The 14838-nt window shown below is 42.9% G+C and overlaps 1 non-coding gene across 1 annotated transcript; it reads left to right on the forward strand.

Moving 5' to 3' along the window:
- The first annotated feature begins 12245 nt into the window (after positions 1–12245).
- On the forward strand, positions 12246–12320 carry Trnal-caa (transfer RNA leucine (anticodon CAA)). Its single transcript has one exon. It is a non-coding gene; the product is annotated as a tRNA-Leu (tRNA).
- The last annotated feature ends 2518 nt before the right edge of the window (positions 12321–14838 follow it).

Below are 14838 nucleotides of genomic sequence, written 5' to 3' on the forward strand. Positions count from 1 at the left end.
AACTCCGTTTTCCCTGTTAGGCCTTGAATGTATGCAATGAGGAAAGAAGTAAGCAAGGCATGCTTTCACAACCTGTGGACCTCAACAAAGTGAAAGATTGTTGAAATGTCGAAGGAGCAGAGCTGCATGGAGGTAACTGAGTTCTTGTTTTATTCCACTACCACTGCCTCAGTTTGTCGAACTTTATACGTTTTCTGACTGTGAAATCCTACCTATGAAGTGCCATTGAGTATTGGTTAGTAACAGAAAAAAAGAACGATAAATTCGTTTCTGAAAGCATGTTCCAGCAATTTGCAATTCAAAAAATGTCACCAATACGTAGCTATGATAGTGTTAATGAGAATTTAAATTAATACCTAATATATTAGTCGGTACAAAAGACCGAATTGTGAATAAAGGAATTGTGTCAATAGCGTAAACCGTGTAAAATGAATATTTTGGTTCTACAGGCATGTAACTAATTTTTTTAGTAATGGAAGCCAAACCACTGTAACATGTACATGCTTCATAAAAATGTGTTTCATATACATTTTAGTACAGGTTTAATCAATTGCACGTCGTTTCACACTTATTACACACATTAAATTATTGTATCTTTTTAACCACAGCCCATTTGCTTCATTGCCCAGAATATTACTTGCCAGAACATGTCTGTTTCACTTTTTCGAGACTAACCTGCTTGGTTTTACATCTGAATTTCATTTTGAGGTTTTAAAAATACACCTATACCACTCTTTGCGATAAACCAATATTAATAGTAGGATACCATGCAATTATTGCTTTTATTTATTTGTTTATCCATCACAAATGATATCAAATTTGGTGCAATGTACTTTCAGATACAGTCACGAACGTAAGTGTTCATAATAAGAAATGTTATGTATATCTAAGGGTTCATTGGAATAATGATCAAGGCCCATCTAAATTTAAAATTTAATTGATAATGACATCTTACAGAGAAATAGAAGTACTATAATATTGCAAGATTTTTATTTTTTATTTAATTTTATTTTTTTGTATAAACGACCAAGATTCTCGCAAATTTGTCATAAAGTTTTGATGTACCGTACTTGAGGAACACAATCAAGGTCCACTCAATGCTGAGGAAGAACGATCAAGTACCATTTTCTACTCAGAACCTATCTCTTGTCCTTTTATGTTTCATCTTATCCCTATGTAATGCTGTAACTTCCTGTCGTTGATTTCTGACATTTAACTACCCGTCACTCACACACTGTAAAAGAAGTTCCAACTGTTGTTTAGTAATAAAGCAAAGACTAATACGAAACTCCCCCTCATTCCATATCCAAAGTACGCTGCAAGAGGAGTTTTTCTCGGTAAGTTATGCAGAAACACTCGTATGTTAATGTTACCGAGAACGCACATAAAGACATTTCTGAAGTGTAATGAAGGCATCAGAAACATCGGAGAATGAATGTGAATATTGCAGTCCCGTGCTGAATACAAGAACAAGGATAAGTGTTGGGGCGTATTTCTGACTCTTCAGAAAGGTTGTTTCCAGAAAGTTCCATTTATAGAAATAAATAGATTAATGAAAGAATTCAATGAAATAGCTTCCTGTGTAACACAAAACCCACCTGATTGCACGTATCAGTGTAAATCCTGTGATACGACGAAGACCAAAGAAAAATCCAGATGAAGCTTCATGTCATAATTTTACTTATGTCTCTGGGGTGCGTATTAATAAAGATGGACAAAAACAGGATGTTCAGGTAGGTCAACCTGCAGTCTTGGTAGTGTATGGCATCACTACAGTCGTCTTATTGCTCTTACAAAGGCATTGGCTACTACAGGCAAAGCACATCTCGAGACCAGAGGAAACATAACACTAGGCCAAAAAAACTTAAAGCAGGTAATGTATCTAAAGGGCATCAACATATACAGTCACTGAGAGACTGTAAATCACATGTAGCATTCATGATAGCAAACGGTTATATTTACCACAAGAACTTAATATTTGAATGTTACACGTGTTATACTCAGAGAAAAATCCTCCAAAATATGTGTCATATTAACAGTATGGCTTCATTTTTGTGATTAACTATAAGTTTCAATAGTACGGAACTGACTCAGGTTCAGGGTGTGACAAATTCAGAGCCGACTGTTCTAAAGATAAAGAACGACATTTATCCACCAGATTGTGGATAATGTTTTTTATTTTTCACACTACCGCTCATTTTGAACTGTGTCTAAAAGCATAGCAACACACAGGAGCAAAAAACAGCTGCAAACAAATCTTGTGGTTACGCTGGACGTATACGTGAAACTGCCATGAAACTGCTTATGAGAACAAATGCATTACCACGTTATTTACATGTCACATCCAGCCAGAAGAACTAAAAAGTGTGTTTTCTTAGCTCTTATGGCTGAACGTGACATTTAAATAACGTGGTAATACTATTGTTCTCATAAGTTCTTTCATGTCATGCATATTTATATTTTAGATGCGGACGTTTGACGAGCATGGCACGCGATTTTTAAATTAATGACGACGGTGTAGCCACATACGTTACTAGAGGTAAATATTATTTTTGGGTAATGGTATATCCAATGACGACGATGTAGCCACATATGGTACTAGAGGTAAACATGATATTTGTTTAATGGTATGTCCAGTGTAGTTACATGATTTGTGTTTAGCTGCTTAGCAACAGGGTGTGTTGCTATTTTTTCAGACACACTTGAGAATGAGCGATGCACGAAACCCGTAGAGTGAAAAATAAAATAAGTTATACGCAGTCTGGTGGAAAAACGTCGTTCTTGAAATTTGTTGAGGCTGTGGGACTCACGCAGAAGAAATGATGTTCTAAATTTGATTTACAGGGAAACAACGAGGCAGATCCATCTCAGATACAAACTTTGAATAAGTGGAAACAACATCTAACGACTTAATATGAACGACATAACAGAAATGCTGAGAAGTTTCATGAGATTAAACGTTTCGAACGTTTGGTGTCCAGAAAATCTGTGGTTAAGAAAGTAATCTGTAAGGATTACCAGAAGAATCTTCCGCTTCCTAATATTTAAACCAATGGAGCATATTACAGTAGGCATGTATCATTTTATTCATTTGCATTCTTCAGGGAAATATATATTTTATACATATGGCGAAGCACGTTCCAACAGAGAAGCTGATGAAGTATGTTCAATGTTGTGGCATTTCTGTTCGGAAATTTTGCCTGAGTCTATGCGTGAATGCAGTGTATTTTTGTTCCAGTTCTGGACTTCTACATCTACATGATAACTCTGCTATTCACAATAAAGTGCCTGGAAAAGGGTTCAATGAAACACCTTCAAGCTGCCTCTCTACCGTTCCACACTCGAACGGCGGGCGGGAAAAACTAGCACTTAAACTTTTCTGTGCGAGCCCTGATTTCTCTAATTTTATCGTGATCATTTCTCTCTATGTAGGTGAGTGCCAACAGAATGTTTTCGCCATCGGAGGAGAAAACTGGTGATTGAAATTTCATGAGAAGATCCCGTCGCAACGAACAACGCCTTTGTTTTAATGATCGCCACTCCAGTTCACGTATCATGTCTGTGGCACTATCTCGCCTATTTCGCGATAGTACAAAACGAGCCGCCCTTCTTTGAACTTTTTCGATGTCATCCGTCAGTCCCATCTGATGCGGACCCCACACCGCACAGTAATTACTCTAGAATAGGATGGAAAAGCGTGGTGTAAGCAGTCTCCTTGGTAGACCTGTTGCACCTTCTAAGTGTTCTGCCAATGAATCTGTCTTTGGTTTGCTCTACCCACAACATTATCTATGTGATCGTTCAAATTTAGGTTATTTGTAATTGTAATCCCCAAGTATTTAGTTGAATTTACAGCCTTAAGATTTGTGTGACTTATCACGTAAACGAAATTTAGCGAATTTATTTTAGAATTCATGTGAATAACTTCACACTTTTCTTTATTCAGAGTCAACTGCCACTTTTCGCACAATACAGATATCTAAATCATTTTGCAATTCGTTTTGGTCTTCTGATGACTTTCCAAGACAGTAAATGACAGCATCATCTACAAACAATCTAAGGCGGCTACTAAGATTGTCTCCTATGTCGTTAATATGGATCAGGAACAAATGGTTCAAATGGCTCTGAGCACTATGCGACTTAACTTCTGAGGTCATTAGTCGCCTAGAACTTAGAACCAATTAAACCTAACCAACCTAAGGTCATCACACACATCTATGTCCGACGCAGGATTCGAACCTGCGACCGTAGGGGTCGCTTGGCTCCAGACTGTAGCGCCTAGAAGCACACGGCCACTCCGGCCGGCGATCAGGAACAATAGGGCTTATAACACTTCCTTGGGGAACGCCGGATATTACTTCTGTTTTACTCGTCGGCTTTCCGTCTATTACTCTGAACTGTGACCTTTCTGACAGGAAATCACGAATCGCAGTCGCACAGCTGAGGCGATTTTCCGTAGGCACGCAGTTTGGTTAGAAGATACCTGTGAAGAACGGTGTCGAAAGCCTTCTGGAAATCTAAGTCGGTAGCACTCATTACTTAATGGGTATAAAGAGCTAGTTGTTTTCCGCAAGAACGATGTTTTCTGAATCCGTGCTGACTATGCGTTAATAAACCGTTTTCTTCGAGGTAATTCATAATGTTCGAACACAGTATATGTTCAAAAACCCTACTGCAAATCGATGTTAGTGATATGGGCCTGTAATTCAGCGGATTACTCTTATTTCCCTTTTTGGGTATTGGTGTGACTTGAGCAAGTTTCCAGTCTTTAGGTACGGAACTTTCTGTGAGCGAGCGGTTGTATATAATTGCTAAATATGGAGCTATTGTATCAGCATACTCTGAAAGGAACCTGACTGATATACAATCTGGACCGGAGGCCTTGCTTTTATTAAGTGATTTAAGCTGTTTTCTACACTGTGGATATCTACTTCTATGTTTTTATCTTGGCAGTTGTTCTTGATTGGAATTGTGAAATATTTACTTCGTCTTCTTTGGTGAAGGAATTTCGGAGAACCGTGTTCAGAACTCCGCTATAGTGGCATTGCTATCAGTGGACAGTATTAAAAAAAATACTTGAAGGCAATGTTTTGCGGCAACTAAGATGGCGGACGTCGGCTTCAAGATACTGACGTCATGACAACTCCCCTCATTTTTACGTCCATGGTTGATACTCTCATTATAGCACAGTCTTTCGTGTAACCCAACAGCAGTAGACTAGTTACATGAGGAAATTTCATAACGTTTTGTATCTCTGACAGCATTTTATGAACAATATAATCTGAATTTGGTTTGCCACTGATATTTGGATCAATATAACACCAGATCCCGACGAACTTACTGTAATGTAGTAGATGTGTGTAGTTTTAATCAAGATACGAAAATATCAGACATGTTCGCCTAATGCTTCCATATACAGGCCCAAGCGAAATCAGCGTATTAAAATTCACAACGCCATAGTATAAAAGAATGATATTTCTCTGAATAAAACATAAACAATGTAGGAAAAGTGAACCCTGAAGGAAACAAATAGAAAAAATCAAGCATAAAATTGTTTGAAACACTTAACACGACATCTACGTAGTAGGAAAACTAAACAAAACTCAGAAATCTCCTTCCAGACAGCTTTATATCGTGTTGTATGTTTGGATCGTAGGATTACTTAAATTAGCACTAAACACATTAACGTAAGGTACAATAGCTATTTAGGTTTCTAAAACTTAAATTAACCATTTTTGGTGAAACTATCATCAGCATGCCGTGAGACGATGTTATCAGCGACAAGCAGACGTAAGAGCATCGTTCGCTTGCACAGGTAAAAATGCACGACAATTTAATTTCGTTAACTGCTTTGCTTGCAGGAAATGTACTCTGGAACAGTGTGCAGTGTTCATTTGATGTCAAAGATTGGTTACTGCTATGGGAGTTAACGAGCTACTATCTACACTCCTGGAAATTGAAATAAGAACACCGTGAATTCATTGTTCCAGGAAGGGGAAACTTTATTGACACATTCCTGGGGTTAGATACATCACATGATCACACTGACAGAACCACAGGCACATAGACACAGGCAACAGAGCATGCACAATGTCGGCACTAGTACAGTGTATATCCACCTTTCGCAGCAATGCTGGCTGCTATTCTCCCATGGAGACGATCGTAGAGATGCTGGATGTAGTCCTGTGGAACGGCTTGCCATGCCATTTCCACCTGGCGCCTCAGTTGGACCAGCGTTCGTGCTGGACGTGCAGACCGCGTGAGACGACGCTTCATCCAGTCCCAAACATGCTCAATGGGGGACAGATCCGGAGATCTTGCTGGCCAGGGTAGTTGACTTACACCTTCTAGAGCACGTTGGGTGGCACGGGATACATGCGGACGTGCATTGTCCTGTTGGAACAGCAAGTTCCCTTGCCGGTCTAGGAATGGTAGCACGATGGGTTCGATGACGGTTTGGATGTACCGTGCACTATTCAGTGTCCCCTCGACGATCACCAGTGGTGTACGGCCAGTGTAGGAGATCGCTCCCCACACCATGATGCCGGGTGTTGGCCCTGTGTGCCTCGGTCGTATGCAGTCCTGATTGTGGCGCTCACCTGCACGGCGCCAAACACGCATACGACCATCATTGGCACCAAGGCAGAAGCGACTCTAATCGCTGAAAACGACACGTCTCCATTCGTCCCTCCATTCACGCCTGTCGCGACACCACTGGAGGCGGGCTGCACGATGTTGGGGCGTGAGCGGAAGACGGTCTAACGGTGTGCGGGACCGTAGCCCAGCTTCATGGAGACGGTTGCGAATGGTCCTCGCCGATACCCCAGGAGCAACAGTGTCCCTAATTTGCTGGGAAGTGGCGGTGCGGTCCCCTACGGCACTGCGTAGGATCCTACGGTCTTGGCGTGCATCCGTGCGTCGCTGCGGTCCGGTCCCAGGTCGACGGGCACGTGCACCTTCCGCCGACCACTGGCGACAACATCGATGTACTGTGGAGACCTCACGCCCCACGTGTTGAGCATTTCGGCGGTACGTCCACCCGGCCTCCCGCATACCCACTATACGCCCTCGCTCAAAGTCCGTCAACTGCACATACGGTTCACGTCCACGCTGTCGCGGCATGCTACCAGTGTTAAAGACTGCGATGGAGCTCCGTATGCCACGGCAAACTGGCTGACACTGACGGCGGCGGTGCACAAATGCTGCGCAGCTAGCGCCATTCGACGGCCAACACCGCGGTTCCTGGTGTGTCCGCTGTGCCGTGCTTGTACAGCCCTCTCGCAGTGTCCGGAGCAAGTATGGTGGGTCTGACACACCGGTGTCAATGTGTTCTGTTTTCCATTTCCAGGAGTGTATACTAAATTCTGTCGTAGTGAATAAGAACAGACAACTTACGTTCTGATGAGTCTACTTTTCTAGTATTTTACAGCAATGAGGTAAAGAAATTAAGTACATATTTTTACAATTTATCAGAGCTTGTCGTAAGACTCGAAAACGGTGATTTAATCTATCAACTGCAGAAACAAAATAAATCGTTTTGATTAAGTTGTAACTTCGTCCATTATTTTGAGAACATGAAGCACTAAAGTTAAACTGATTTATTTTCTATCGTCAACACAAAAGCACACATTAATGGCACGACTCATGGTGATCTCGTGCGGCTCCAGCCTGTTGGAAGCCTTTTCTGATTGACGTCACTTGGGCGGTTAATATGCCAGGTGTCTTCAGCGTAGCTTTCTCGTGTAGGTAATTTGTTATGAGAGTGTGTAGTTGAAGCTTTTGTGTTATAAGTGTCTGCATAGTGTGATATCTTTGTGTTGCTCATGTTGATGAGGAAGGCAGGGGTTTTAGAATTTTCATGAGCTCGCTGTTCCTTCTGAGTCGTTAGAATTTGAAAGACTTCCACAAGCTAGTGATTTGTGTGCCACCACTGTCAACCTTCATGCAAACAAATTACTGAGTTGTTATTTTTTACTCTCTTTACTATGAATTCTGATTAGGGCTTTTCATGCAGGAATGAGTGATCAAGCAGTTGCTGGCTCATGGCTGGAGACACCTATAGCTACTCGGAAACAAAACTCACAAACTGAGCGTACACGATACGTACGACATGAGAAGCATTAAGTATGATTATAACAACCGCAATGTATCACTTTTCATTCAGACTGATGTTTGTTTAAAAATAGTAGCAAATTTCTCGTGGGTAATTATTTTTCTTAAGATAGCTGAAAAATAGACGTCCCATTGCGGAAAAATCAGGTATAATCAATCATCTCAGCGAAATTTGCAATAAAAAGACATTTGTAGTTGTGAACAGTTACACTTCCTTGTCTAGTTTCATGTAGAACATGTTACGAAACTGTAAGGACTATAGCTGCGTGTCTTCCAAGAAACACTACACAAACGTACTGAGAAACATTGTTAAAGCGATGGACATACTGAAAAATGTTTCCTCTACGAGGTTTCAGGTGAAAACAAGTAGATGCGGTTCACTGTGGTGGTCAACATAATCCTTGCGAAGTGTTTGCAAATTACAAAGGAAAGGAGTAAGTAGGTAAAAGATAAGATGCTTGTTGATGAAATGTTTTTTCCAAAAATACTATCTTTGTAGCAGAGTAATGTCAACTGAAGGCATGTATGGGAAATAGAACCTTCATGTGCTCAAAGAAGAAGGTATATAGAAGTTGTTCCTGTTAATAACGGGGCTAAAATAGTAGTGATGTCACATGATGTTATGTTACAATAATAACAAGAACTATTTCCTATACAAAGGTACAAACAGAAAAAAAATTTAGAGGGCTATGAAAGATTTCACGGGGAGCAAAAGGTTCAGCAAGTTATTCCGATGGCAGAGTCTGCGATACATTTTCATTTAACAGCGGTAACAACTGCGCATTACTCTTCGTTTTTATCCTGCAGAGTACTGACAATGCATCACTACATATCACTAAATCGTACTCTGCACCAGAGATAGCGTAGCAGACACGCAAATACAAGGTACATACACTGTGGGAAGTAGGCAAGGGCAGTTCCCCCCCCCCCCTCCCCATCCCCCCCCCCCCTCCTGGCACCTCACGCCCCCACCAGTCTTAGAAAAAAAAAATCTTTGCTAACCGAACACCCTGCCCAGTCAGACAGACATCAGTTCAATATCAGCTATAAAATTTTATATATTTCAGCATTTACTGCGAAGTTAACCCTTTCACTGCTGTGGGCGTGTATACACGTCCTGCTACGCCATTTCCCAGGTGCTGTGGACGTGTATACGCGCGCAGCTTGGGTCTTCCTATAGTGCTGTGGACGTCTGAATGCTCCTGAGCCGCCGACCTCTCACTGTTGCGGAAGAGTTACTCCCATATCTCGGTGAATAAAAAAGTTCCTAGTTTTTATCATGCAACATAAGTGCTTCATTGCGTGCTATAATTTGCAGCAAACCTCGTTTCGGTATCTTGAATCGTTTCTGAGATACGACGTTTGTTGTGATCGCATGATTCGCGAAGAGCAAGGACGTGAATGAGCGCCTCGCACGCTACTGTCCTTCGGATATAAATAATTCGAGAACGAAATGAGATATCCTTCTCCTCTCAATTTCAAATAAAATTTCGTTATCTTACCTACATTTCATTTACTGCAATGTATGGAATGAAATCAACCATAAGCAAAGTTTGCGCAGTGCGTTTTTACCTCTGCAAATTCTTTAAAATTTCATGCAATGTTCTACTTAATTTCATATTGCAAAAATGGTTCAAATGGCTCCGAGAACTATGGGACTTAACATCTGAGGTCATCAGTCCCCTAGAACTTAGAATTACTTAAACCTAACTAACCTAAGGACATCTCACAAATATCCATGTCCGAGGCAGGATTTGAACCTGCGGCCGTAGCGGTCGCGCGGTTCCGGACTGAAGCGCCTAGAACCTCTCGGCCATACCGGCCTTCTTGATATTGCACAGTAAGTATGACAGATAACGAAAAGGACAATAAGAAGTGCAAAAATCAATTTTTTTCATCTAATAAATTTCGAAAAATAGGATGATAAGTATTTCATATCGGCCGGAGCGCAGTCGTAACAAAAGCCGCCTCAGCACGGAATTCAGAAAGCTCGTCTTCAGCAGCAAAAGGGCATTTGTGCCGTTCCCCAATGTTTTCGTTAGTTTCAAAAATGTTTCAAATGGCTCAGAGCACTATGGGACTTAACAGCGAAGGTCATCAGTCCCCTAGAACATAGAACTACTTAAACCTAACTAACCTAAGGACATCACACACATCCATGCCTGAGGCAGGATTCGAACCTGCGACCGTAGCGGTCACACGGTTCCAGACTGTAACGCCTAGAACCGCTTGGCCACGCCGGCCGGCAGCAAAAGGGCGAAGTACCGCCCCCCTCCCCAAGCCCAATCAAATCTCCTGCACAAAAATACGAGAAATTTGTATTACCAATGTGAATGTGCACAGAGACACTAACATTGAACGCAGTCCGTGACTATGAGACTCCGTATGGACGCGCTTTTTATCGGAGCGCGGCACGCACGTGGCACGTTAACTTCTGCAGGCGCTGCGAAATTACTTTGCAGCCTGTGGGCGAGTAACGAGGTGGTTAGGGACAGGCGGTGCCGGCAGAGTGGCAGGGCGGACGCACCTGAGATTGCCACTACACCGTTAGCAGCCCTGGCACGCACTCGCCACTCCACCGCCGTCCCCGTGACGTATTAATTATTTTCGAAGGTGCCCAGCCCGCGGCGGCGGCCAATTACCGCGCCTAATGAACTGTTCGGGGATTCCCCGCACACAGGGCCTGGCAGGTGGCCACCATTCCAGGGGTCTGCGGATCCGATGGAACGACGGAAAAGACAGCGGCTTAACGCTCCACCGACGATGTAGTCATTAGTGACGAAATATGAGCTTGGATTGTATGAACTCTACAGTGTACTTTTGCAATGAAACTATCCCGTCAAGAGCCTCATTCACTTGTTACGTCTCGCCTCATCTGGGGCGCAGAAATGGTGTGTCTGCATACAAATGTTTTAATTTAATGAAACTGATCTTCAGACTTTAATTTTTAGAGTACTTTATTTATGTGGGGTTAGTTTATGCTCAGAGGGCTTATGAAATTCATCGAGTTGGGAGCCAAACGAATTACCAAGAACCAATAAAACACTTCATCGTGTTCATACAATCCTGAAAGAGAAGATGTTAGGTATGTGATATGAAGGCCCGCCGCTATGGCCGAGCGGTTCTGGGCGCTTCAGTCCGGAACAACGCCGCTGCTACGGTCGCAGGTTCGAATCCTGCCTCGGGCATGGATGTGTGAGATGTCCTTACGTTACTTAGGTTTAAGTAATTTTAAGTCTAGGGGACTGATGAGCTCAGATGTTAAGTCCCATAGTGCTTAGAGCCATTATTTGTGATATGAAAATGTGATGCATCAGGGAACGAAGCACTGAGGCCATTCTGAGTTCATGCAGGCGGCTGGCGGAGGTGGCGAAGACTGCTGCCATCGGACGTCAGGGCTGCAAGCAGAGCTTGGAAATTGTAGCATAGTTCCCAGAGTTGATCTGGGTCCTTTTGTTTGGAGCCGAGTCGAGGATCTCAAACAAAGGCTTCGTCGACTGTGTGAGGGTCTTGGCTGCAGATTTCTAGGCCTGCATTGTCGTCTGGGGATTTGTAGGACTTTCCTTGATAGGTCCGCGGCACACCACACAAAGGAAGCAGCTACTCGGGTAGCAGAGTGCTTGTGGAATGCACATGAGGGTTTTTTAGGCTAGCGGTAGTTCGAGGTGCTTTGATGAACACTCGCCAGTCGATTCACAGCACAGGAAGTCAGACGCCTTCAGAATAAAGACACTTCGACCGTCAACATTTTATCAGTAAAGTGTCTAAGTCGCCAGAGTGAAATTTTCACTCTGCAGAGAGGAGTGTGCGCTGATATTAATCTTCCTGGCAGATTAAAACTGTGGGCCGGACCGAGACTCGAATTCGGGACCTTTGCCTTTTGCGGGCAAGTGCTCTACCAACTGAGCTACCCAAGCACGACTCACGCCCCGTCCTCACAGCTTTAATTACGCCAGTACCTCGTTTCCTACCTTCCAAACTTGTTAGAAGGTAGGAGACGAGGTATTAGCGGAATTAAAGCTGTGAGGACGGGGCGTGAGTCGTGCTTGGGTACAGGAGAGCTTCTGCGAAGTTTAGAAGGTAGGACACGAAGTACTGGCGGAATTAAAGCTGTGAGGAGGGGGCGTGAGTCATGCTTGGGTAGCTCAGTTGGTAGAGCACTTGCCCGCAAAAGGCAAAGGTCCCGAGTTCGAGTCTCGGTCAGGCACACAGTTTTAATCTGCCAGGAAGTTTCGAAGTGTCTAAGTATACTTAGTAAATATCTTCTGGTAAACCTTCCGGGATGTAAAGTTTCCTAAATTACTGCCCTCCAGGAAATTTCTCGCGCTCGAATTATTCTTGGGACCGGGAGCTGGATGAACCCGAGGTGGAAGGTTCTGAGATATTTAGCGAGTCATGGAACGTACATCGGAAAGACAGATTCGACGCCATAGGAGGGGGAGTGTTCATTGCAGTTGACAAACATATTGTCTATTGAGGTCGAAATTGAGTGTGATAGTGAAGTTATCCGACCGCGTATAACAGGCATGGGTGAAATCAAGTTAATTGTTGGATGTGTTTATCGGCCACCCGATTCCGCTGTGACAGTTGTAGAGTCATTCAAAGAAAGTCTACGGTCAGTAGCACGTAAATACCCAGATCATGCAATACTACTTGGAGGCGACTTTAACCTGCCGAGTATAGACTGGGATGTCTAAGGATTCATTGCACGAGATACAGACAGTCATACGAAAAGCTTTTCAACACGTTTTCTGAAATCTCTCTTGAGTAGATAGCTTAGTAGCCCAAACTCAATAGAAATATCTTAGACCTTGTAGATACAAATAAGTCGGACCTTATCGACAACGTCAGTATAGAAACAGGAATTAGCGGTCATGATGTGATTATAGCAACTATGATTACGAAAGTTAATAAATCGGCCAAGAAGCCTAGGAGAGTGTTTCTGCTAGATAGAGCAGATAATCAGTTGTTAGCATTTCACTTAAACAGTGAACTGACATTACTCAGTTCCAGTAAGATGGATGAAGAGGAATTATGGGGAAAGTTTAAGCAGATTGTAAATCGTGGTCTTGAGAGCGCCTAGTAAGTGGATAAAGCATGGAAAAGATGCACCATAGTTTAACAACGAAATTCGGAAGACGCTGAGGAAGCAGAGGCTGTTGCACTATAGGTTCAAAAGAGAATGCACAAACGACGACAAGCGAACGTTAGTAGAGACTGTGCATCAATGATACATGCGCGAACCGTACAACAACTACCACCGTCACACCTTTGAAAAAGGTCTGGTAGGAACCCGAGAAAGTTTCTGATCCTACGTAAAATCACTAAGTGGGTCTGAGGCTTCCATTCAGTCCCTTGTCGACCACTCTGGTGTGGCAGTTGAAGATAGCAACAAGAAAGCCGAAGTTTTAAATTTCACGTTCAAGAAGTCGTTCACACAAGAGAATCGTGCAGGCGTACCGTCATTTGACCATCGGACAGACTCCCTTATGGACGACATAGTAATAAGTATCCTTGGCGTAGAGAAACAACTGAGAGATTTGAAAGCAAATAAATCACCAGGCCCAATGGAAACCCAGTTCGATTTTACAGAGAGCACTCTACGCCTTTGGCTCCTTACGTAGCCTGCATTTATAGTGAATCTCTCGTCCAGGACAAAGTCTTAAGTGACTGGGAAAAAGCACCGGTGACTCCGATATATAAGAAGGCTAAAAGAATGGACCCGCAAAATTACAGACCAATATGCCTAACTTCGGTTTGCTGCAGAATCCTTGAACATATTCTCAGTTCGAATATATTAAACTTTCTTGAGACTGAGAAGCTTATGTCCATGAATCAGCATGGTTTTGGAAAGCATCACCGGTGCGAAACTCAGCTTGCCATTTTCTCGCATGATATACTGCGAACTATGGATGAAAATCAGCAGGCACATTCCATGTTTCTAGATTTTCGGAAAGCATTTGACCCGATAGCCCATAGAGAAGGTACGAACACAGATGCGTGAATGGCTCATTTACGTTCTCCTTGCAGTGGCATGTGGCGTTTCGAACTCGTCGCTTCTACAAGTCCTCTTGGTGCCACCATGTTCTTGTTCCAGTCAAATATTTCAAGAAGCTGGCTGAGATCGGAATTTCCATATATTTCAAGAAGCTGGCTGAGATCGGAATTTCCATATTTGGCTGTCATATTCTTCTGGCTACGGAAGGTTAATTCTACTACGGCCCGTTGCAAACGACTCGTTGTTTTCCATTAGTGTAATCGCGCCGTAGTTCCGCCTTGCCGCAGTTTTTCTTCACCAACAGACGTTTCCTGTGACCAAGTGAACAGACGGGGACTCAGGAGAGGTATGCAAGTTAAACCATCCGCTAACGGGAAGTTTCCAGGAAGACCTCTTCCTAACGTAGCAGTCAGCTTTCCTTTCCCAAGAACTGCAGTTACGATCTGAATCCTAGATAGTACCTACACCCATGACTGGAATCAGATCACACGAAAATAGAATCACCAACACAAGAAGTAATTTCACACGGATGTTTACAATCACTTACACACATTTCTGTCCTGGGAATACAGAGTTGCTACACTATCTATTGTAACCGCGGAAAATCTAGATAACCTGATGAGGATTTGAAACCAGCTCCTCCCGAATCTAAGTTTAGTACCTTAGCTCTCTTCTGTTCAAAATTTAAATTTAACTCAGTTCTGTCCCCTTGCACTGAGATTTACATA

The sequence above is a fragment of the Schistocerca cancellata genome, chromosome 1 (genome assembly GCF_023864275.1).
Source record: "Schistocerca cancellata isolate TAMUIC-IGC-003103 chromosome 1, iqSchCanc2.1, whole genome shotgun sequence".
In the NCBI taxonomy this organism is placed as follows: domain Eukaryota; kingdom Metazoa; phylum Arthropoda; class Insecta; order Orthoptera; family Acrididae; genus Schistocerca; species Schistocerca cancellata.